Source organism: Mustela nivalis, assembly GCF_964662115.1.
Source record: "Mustela nivalis genome assembly, chromosome: 8".
Classification (NCBI taxonomy): domain Eukaryota; kingdom Metazoa; phylum Chordata; class Mammalia; order Carnivora; family Mustelidae; genus Mustela; species Mustela nivalis.
Genome location: NC_139027.1, coordinates 60,630,834 through 60,639,651, shown reverse-complemented (window position 1 = coordinate 60,639,651; position 8,818 = coordinate 60,630,834).

The following is an 8,818-nucleotide window of genomic DNA, read 5'->3' as shown; positions in this document are numbered from 1 at the left end:
TAAACATTATTAACAGTGTTTCTGCTCGTGTAAAGTAAGTGTTTTGGTTTGTAAGGATCTCAGGTGTTCAGAATTGAGTCAGTCATTGGTCATACTCTTTATTTATGACACCCATATCCTTGGTATGGAAAGGCTACATTTTTGTTCTGTTGTATTTCACCTTACTAGTTTTTATTCCTCTCCTGCCTGCAAATCCATACTCTTTATTCCCTACTAAATGTTTATACTTCCAAGCCATTTTCCAAATTCTGGATATATTTCCTTGGAGAAACTATATATGTTTATGTTTTCTATATAAATGATACTGTGGTATAAATCTCATTTTGCTCCTAACTTTCATAAAATATTAGGTTTTAAGACTATTTATGTTATCTTATATAACGTGCTCCTGACTGGTGCATGTTCTCCTGCATTCACATGCAATCTTTTCCTCTAGTCATAGATTCTTAAGTTGTTCCCAGCTGTTCCACCTTCTACAGACTTGTACGTGTCTTCCTATGAATCTTCCCTGTAGTTTCTATGGGATATATGTCCTAGAGTGGAATGGCTTGTGTTTAGGATATGTACATATTTAATTTCAGGTAAGGCTGAATTCTTCTCAGGAAAGGTTGTACCACTTTATACTTGAACCAGCAAGACACGGGGGTTTCATTTTGTCTACCCCTTCAGGAGCACCTGACATTTTCTGATTTTTGTTAATCTGGTATGTATGAAGCTGTGTTTTGTCCCATCTGCATTGTCTGATTACTAATGAGGGTAGGCATATGCTTTTAGTCATTCTAGTTTTCCATTCTATGAAAAATACTTCTAATTTGCCCCTTTTTCTATTAGGTTTTTATCTTTTCCACTGACTATGTGGTAAAAGAAATTTTTTATACATTTTAGACTCTTGTCAGGTTCAGACATTGTAAATAACTTGTCATTTGTTCATTCTTGTTTTTGGTGACCTTCATGGAATAGAAATCTTTTCCCAGTTGTGCTTTTAAGTGTTGTTGTTGTGTCAGTTTTATAGGTTCACCATTTACATTTAGATCTTTAATTTGGAATTTATTTTTGGGTACAGTATGTAATAGGAATCCAACTTTTTTTCCAGCTAGTCATTAAAGGAAAAGGGTTAACGAAACCCATTCCATGTATGAAAAAATGGTCGTGGTTCTACCTTCTCTTTAGCACAATTTCCTTGGAAATTTATTGAGTTGAGATAAATATCTCTAGCTATTTATTCACAACCTGTTTGTTTTGTGTAAAGAAAAAGTACAGGCTTTTAGACTTCGCTGAGTAAGGTAGGACTGGTAACTGACCTCATTCCTCATTGCAAACTTGGAACCTACTGTCAGAGATTTTTACAAGATAGTGGTTCCTATGGCACATACGGCTTACCTAAGGAGAATGCTTCCCTCTACATGGTGTGTTTACTGTGGTATATCCTGCCAAGCTAAGCCACCTTGGTACCAAGTTAAATCCTTTTGGGTCCTGTAAGTGTGAATAGCTACTGAGTGTGTAGAGTAGGATTGTTGTCCATTTTTCTAACCATCTCCCCAATAATGTTTTCCCCATTTCATTACATACCAAGTTCCCATAAACATGAAATTTAGAGCCTCTCTGTTTTATTGATACATGTATCAATTCCTTTCCCAGTACCACAGTCCTAATGTTACTTTGTAATATGCCCTAATGTCTGATAAGTGAATCTGTTTTGTCCTACTTTGTGAAATTTACCTTAGCTATTTGTGGATTTTTATTCTTCTATTTAAGTTATAGTATCAGTTTATCAAATTTCCTTTTTTAAGGAAGCTGCTGAGAGGGCACCTGGGTGGCTCAGTTGGTTAAGCCACTGCGTTCTGCTCAGGTCAAGACCCCAGAGTCTGGGGACGGAGTCCCACACCAGACTCCCTGCTTAGCAGGGGGTCTGCTTCTCCCTCTGACCCTAGCCCTTCTCGTGCCCTCTCACCCTCTCTCTCAAAAACCTATTAAAAAAAAAATGCAGAGATTTTTATTGGAATTACATTAATTTATAGGTTAACTTAGAATTGACATAAGGTCAAATCATCCCATTTATAAACAATTTCACTCTCCATTTATTCAGGATATTATGTGTATGTGTGTTTGTTGATATTTTGTCTGTCTCTGTTGTATTGGCTAATTCCTAGGGACTTTATAAATTGTCTTGCTCTTGGAAATGGTGTCCTCTTATTTCTGGTATAGAGAAATATATTGAACTTGGTGTGTTAATCTTGTATTTGTAGTTTTGATGAAGGCTTATTGCTAATATCAGTTCTCTTGGGTTGTCTATGTAAATGCAAATAATGACAGTTTTTTCTCTTCCTTTTCAATTCTTATACTTCTCATTCTCTTTGTTTTGGCCAGTTTACCAGTCTGTATTTGACAGTGATTGTGGTAGCAGGCATTTTTATTTTTTTTCTACCTCAGAGTCTAAAGTTGCTATATTAAATATGTGTTTGCAGTGAGTTTTATGCTAGTTAGTATTTTATCAAAAAAAAGTTCCTTTTGGGGTGCCTGGGTGGCTCAGTTGGTTAAGGGTCTGCCTTTAGCTCAGGTCATGATCTCAGGGCCCTGGGATGGAGCCCCACACTGGGCTCTCTGCTCATTGAGGAGCCTACTTCTCCCTCTCCCTCTGTGCTCTCTCTCTCTCAAATAAATAAAGTCCTTTTTTAAAGAAAGCTCCCTTTTAATGCTAATCGAAGTCTACATTTGTTTAGATTGTCTTGATTTTTCACCTTTAGTAATAGTATGATGAACATTAATTTTTTGATATCAAACTATTGTATTCCTGCTTCATACTGGGAGGATTCTTTTGTATGAAATAATTTGTTTTATCAAAAATATACCTATAAAGGAGTGTGAAAGATGATTAATATAAAAGTGAGGTACTAGGTTGCAATAATGAGTTCTGTATAGAAGGCAGTATTGCTACTGTTTGATGAGGTGTCCCAGGAGAAGATAAGCTGAAAAGAGACATTGGATCACAAGCTCCAGTTTGAGAATTTATAAGGACCTTTTCTGTAGAAGTCACTGGGCAAGGTCCTGAGCAAATCTTGGGAAACTTAGGGTTATCCATAGTTAGTTTGTGGAAAGTGTCAGCTATCAGTACTGAGTATCTGCCTGTAACACAATCTAGGGGAGTGGGCTGCTTAGGCATTTCTGCTTTTGAGTTCCTGCCTTTTTTTTTCTTTTCCCCTGCTTTTACTTCAGCTCTCAGGAGTAGATCAAAGCAGAACATTTGTGTATTCTCAAATAATCGGGGAACAGGGCTTGAAGGAAAATAGCGAGGAGTTCTTCAGCACGTGGTTTAGCTAACCAAGTACAGCTAATAATCTAGGTCAGGTTCACCCAGGTTCGATCAGATTAAAAATACGCTATAAAGAAAGCATCACTCTGTAGTCTGCACAAGTCTGAACTGATGCTTCTCTTTGTTTTGAGGTTTGCATTTTCCTACATAGTCCTTTTTTCCCCCTGTTGTGTATCTTTATCTTTCATTATAAATATTTTCCTCAGGGTTTCTGCTGAACTTTGGTTGTCTGCTTATTTTTAAGAATAAGAGACTGGGGGTGGCTGGCTGCCTTAGTAGTAGAGCATGTGACTCTTGATAATTGGGATCATGAGTTCAAAAGCCCCATGTTGGGCCTAGAGCTTACTAAACAACAACAACAAAAACAACAAATATAGTCTCTTCTGTATATAGAAGAGACTATATACAGCTGATTGAAGACCTTGAATAGGCAAGTAAGACTTGTTGTTTATGAACTTTATGTTACAGCTATTTTGGAGGCCATGGCACAAAATTTGTTAATATTTCCCTGAATTCAACTATCCACCCAGTCTCCAAGTAACCCACCTAACTCATAAGTGTTCAGGAAAATATCGGAAAACACCGTCACTGTAAGTATGTGATCTAGTGAGAGTGCAGGGGGGTAGAAAATTACATCTGGGGACGCCTGGGTGGCTCAGTTGGTTGGGCGGCTGCCTTCGGCTCAGGTCATGATCCCAGCGTCCTGGGATCGAGTCCCACATCGGGCTCCTTGCTCCATGAGGAGTCTGCTTCTCCCTCTGACACTGCCTTCCACTCTGTCTGCCTGTGCTCGCTCTCGCTCTCCCTCTGAAAAATAAATAAAATAAAATCTTTAAAAAAAAAAAAGAAAAGAAAATCACATCTGTACAAATCTTTCAGACTCACTAATCAGCTAACACCTCTCCCCTGAGAAGCAGTTAGGAGCAAAAGTAGGAAAAATAAGCACCCGATTGTGATTCTGGAAAAATGATTCCATGTGGAAACATGGAATAGGGAATTATGTTACATTGAATAGTGTGTTAGATTGAACTTTTATTTTTTAAGTAATCTCTACACCCAGCCTAGGCCCCAACCTAAAATTTAGGGATTAAGAGTAGCATGCTTCACCAACTTAAGCCAGCCAGGTGCCCCTGAATTTGTATTTTAAATTCATCTTTATATTTGCTTATTTTTTTGGTCTCTTTTCTACTTCCAAGTGGAACATATTTAAAATCTCCATTTGCTAGCTTCTCATGGTTTCATCAGTTTTTATTTAATATATTTCTGCCACCTTATTACACGTTTAGTATTTACCATGCTTTCAGGTTTGTTGTTTTTGTTGTTTTTAATAGGTCAAATTTTCTTCTTCAGGTTTTGTTTGTTTGTTTTGTTTTGTTTTGTTTTGGGGCTTTTTGCTGCAGAAAGCCTTATTGTTTCCACTTGGCCCAGGCTTGGGAAAGGGCTCCAGCGTGATTAAAAAGCAGGCTTGTGGCCGCAGGGACAGGTTCAGGCACCAGCCGCGTGGGCAGGACGCCAGAGGGGCCCCTCAAAGGCTGCTGGGGTCCTCGTGTTGAAGTGTGAGCCTCTCCCCGAGATCCTCGCCCAGCCCAGCCCAGCCTTGGGGGTCCAGCTGGCCTGTGGAGGTGAATTAGGGCGCCGCACATCTTGATCGCCTTCTCATTGTGGTTCTCCAGCAAGTCTCAGAGATGGGGCCTGTGTGCGCAGAACCTGGGGCGTTCCAGATCCAGACCGGCGGGCCTCTGGTTCCTCTCCAGAACTGGGGCGACCTCCGTGGCATCCAGGGTCTTACACACTTCCCTTGGGACCAATTCTGCACGTCCCTGGGAAGCGCACAGCCTCTTTGCCGATTTCGCATCTTCAAGGGATTCTCAGCACCTTCGTGCTTCCCCCTACCCCCCAGCACGCAGAGGAGGTGGCCTGGGCCCTCCAGAAGCACTTCGTCGAGGTTAACGTAGAAACCCAGAGAGAAGCAGGTGCAGGAGGCCTGCTGAGGCCTGCTGAGCATGGGGGGGACAGCGGCCTCCACCTCAATGAAGTAATTCTGAGGAATCTGGGAGCTCACATCTACAGCTAATATGGACCTAAACTCAAAATAGTGAGTTCATTGGTCCCGGAGGCAGAGGATGGCCGAGAAGATGTCTTCAAAGGTTGTCACTGAGAAAAAGTTTGGAAGGGGGTTGGAGGCTAGCAGAAGGGAGTTCCTGGGTCCATTCCCTCCAAAAACTGTTGACACAAAAGACAGATCTGGGACTGTAAGGCATGCTGCCCATCCTTGAGGTTTGAAAGCTACACATTCTGTTCCTATTCTTGTGGTTACTTCTAACCCCTAGTTATGTTTATTTTTCTCTACCAGTGTTTAAAGTTGTAAATATTGAAGTCTTATAACAACACAAGACGGTTGGCACCTGTCACCCTCCTTGCTTTCTCCTCCAAACTCTTGTCCCTGTTGGTCCCCTGCCCCTCTTCCTTCACCAATGTTGGTATCACTTGAAATTTTTATTCCACATTGTTACGGTTAATTTTTTATATTTAGTACTTGACTAGTTGAATAAATAGCTTGTTTGAAATTACTGTTTCTCCTTACTTTCTATATATGTTTTATCCATTTATATTTTTAACTATAAAACTGTAAAAGTGCATGGTTTTTAAAAATCAAATTTTAAAAAGGGAGGGGGGAATAAGATAGTTCCTCCCAACTCCTGATCCCAGGAGCAATCGCACTTTTTTTGTTTCTCTGTTTTTACCTACTTTAAAAAAAAAAAACTTATTTATTTGAGAAAGAGTGAACACAAGTGGGGGGCGGTGGGGAGAAGGAGAGAGAAGCAGACTCCCTGAGCTGCTGAGCAGGGAGCTGGACATGGGGCTCCATCCGAGGACCTCAAGATCATGACCTGAGCCAAAGGCAGACACTTAACTGACTGAGCCACCCAGGCACCCCTCTGTTTACCTTATTTCTAAATAATGTGCTCATCCTGCTATTTCTTACCAATTTTAGAGGTTGTTTTAACCCGTCTCCTTGCCACCCCCCAATGGCAAATTGGACGCCTTTTGCTACTACTATCCCACATATCCTCTGCACCATTTTAGACTCAGAAATAGAAGTTGTGCGTCAGTAATGGCAAAGCAGCCATGCCAGCTCTGGAGCACCCACCTTTACTGTAATTTGAGAGAAAAATAAACTTTGTGTTCAAACCACTGTATTTTGGTTTTGTGTTAAAGCAACTTAGTCTGTACTAAAACTAATAGAGGGATAGATGAGCTTATGACCATAAAAGGGTTAGACTTGGTGAGCAGGGGGAAGTAGATGGAAATCTTAGATAAAATTACCCATTCCGTATAAAAGGCCTCAGGAAGGAACATCTGTACAATGCCAAAGATTCTTCCTTGGGCAGAGATCATTGAGCCCTAATGAACTGGCTATTTGACCTTGGACAAGTCACTTAAACCACCTTGGAATAAAAAGATTGAAGAAATCCATCTTTCAAGGATTCTCTCTCGCTCTGTCATTCTGTAAAAGGATATTTCTCTAGAAAAAAAAACAAGAGTGGTAAGGAAAAGCTTCAAACATTAAGTACTTGAACTGATTCCTCAGAGATGGCATATGGTATGTGGATCAACAGCAGGAGCAAATGTTATGATTGGGGTCTGGTAGTAGAGCTCCATTCTCTAGCTCTGCTTGCAAACTGTGCATCATTAACTGACTTCTTTTTATTGAACCTTGCTAAAGGCAAGCACTGTCAGCCAACTCAAACTTACATTCTGACCTTATCTAAACTCCTTTCCTCAGAGCTATAGGCTTGATAATCTGCCTTCCAAGTTAACACAAGTGACACTTTCCAATACACATAGGAAGAGTTACCAGCCTTCTAGCCTACAATATGCTTATAGCTGCTGATGCCATGCATAGCTTAGATCTTTGTTATTGTAGCACACCACTTTCAGGGATCAAGCTTTTCCTTTTAGGGACTACCCTAACCTTCTGTAATATACCAAAAAATACAGTAGCTAAAAAAAAGATAAGCTTTTTTTTCCTCATGTAACAGTCTAGTGGTAGTCAAGGAATCTAGGGCCCTGTTAGGCAGCTTCACTTTACAGGGTAATTCAGGGCCAAGGTTTCTTCTATGTTCTCACTCCACAATCACATGAGTCCTTCTAATCCTCATGGTTTAAACTGGTTCACCACCATCACAACTGAGTTCAACCCTAGCAGAAAGAAAAGTAGAGGGCAAGTAGCTTCTCTTTAAGAATTTACCTAAGTACAGAGTTTGCCTAGCTTCAGGGTCTCTGTGGAAAAAAATAGTAAAAGATTTGTAGAAGGAGGTGATATAATCACAAAAAACTCCTGATACACCGTTAGCCACTTAATCATCAGATCTCATGATAGTAATTATTAGTTTGGATAGGGCTTTACTTTTTCTCTTTTTTAAAAGATTTTATATTTATTTATTGGAAAGCAAGCAAGTGGGGCTGGTGGAGAGGGGCAAAGGGAGAGGGAGAGAATCTCAAGCAGACTCCCCACCTAGCTGGGGAGCCAGCCAGGGGGCTCAACCCCACAACTCTAAGACCAAATTCAAGAGCCAGAGACTCAGGGCACCTGGGTGGTTCAACTGGTTAAGCAACTGCCTTCAGCTCAGGTCATGATCCTGGAGTCCCGGAATCAAGTCCCACACCCGGCTCCCTGCTTGGCAGGGAGTCTGCTTCTCCCTCTGACCTCTGCCTTCTCATGCTCAGTCTCTCATTCTCTCTCTCTCTCAAATAAAAAAATATTTTAAGAGTCAGATGCTCAACCGAGGAGTGCCTCAAGCAACCCTGTCCTTTTCTCTCTCTCTTTTTCAATAAATAAAAGATTTATTTATTTGAGAGAGAGAGAGAGAAGGGGAAGGGGCAGAGGGATAGGGAAAGAGAATCTCTAGCAGACTCTCTGCTGAGGAAGGAGGAGGGCTTGATTTCAAGACCCTGAGATTACAACCGAGCAGAAACCAAGAGTCCGACGCCTAACTGAGCCACCCAGGTGCCCCTTTTACAGTCCTTTCTGATTCTAACATTGAGTTTTGGTTCTCAGAACAGATACTTTGCAAGTGGAAATAAAAGTAATTGGAACGTAATACTTACCCTACAAAACTGAACCTTATATATATCTTGCCGGTTCCCAGTAATAGCATTCACCACAACACGCTATTAATGTTAATGAAAACTGAATTTGTAACCCAGAGCTATTTACCTTTTTCAGGAGATGCTTCCTGATAAGGACAATGCCTCCCCCAAGATACTTTTGGTGTCCCTCCGACAATACAACTTTCCCATTCTACCTAACCTAAACAGGTATACTAAAGAGACCTACAGCGCCAACTACTTCATTCAATCTTTATCCGACGTTTCCGTTTCCGTTTCTTCTGGATTCAGAGTTGGTCACTTAAGATCCCGCCGGCAGGATCTGGTTGCTAAGAGACGAGACGCTGGGAGGGTGGGGACGCTGCACTGCGACAAGGCTGAGAGTGAAAGGGAGAG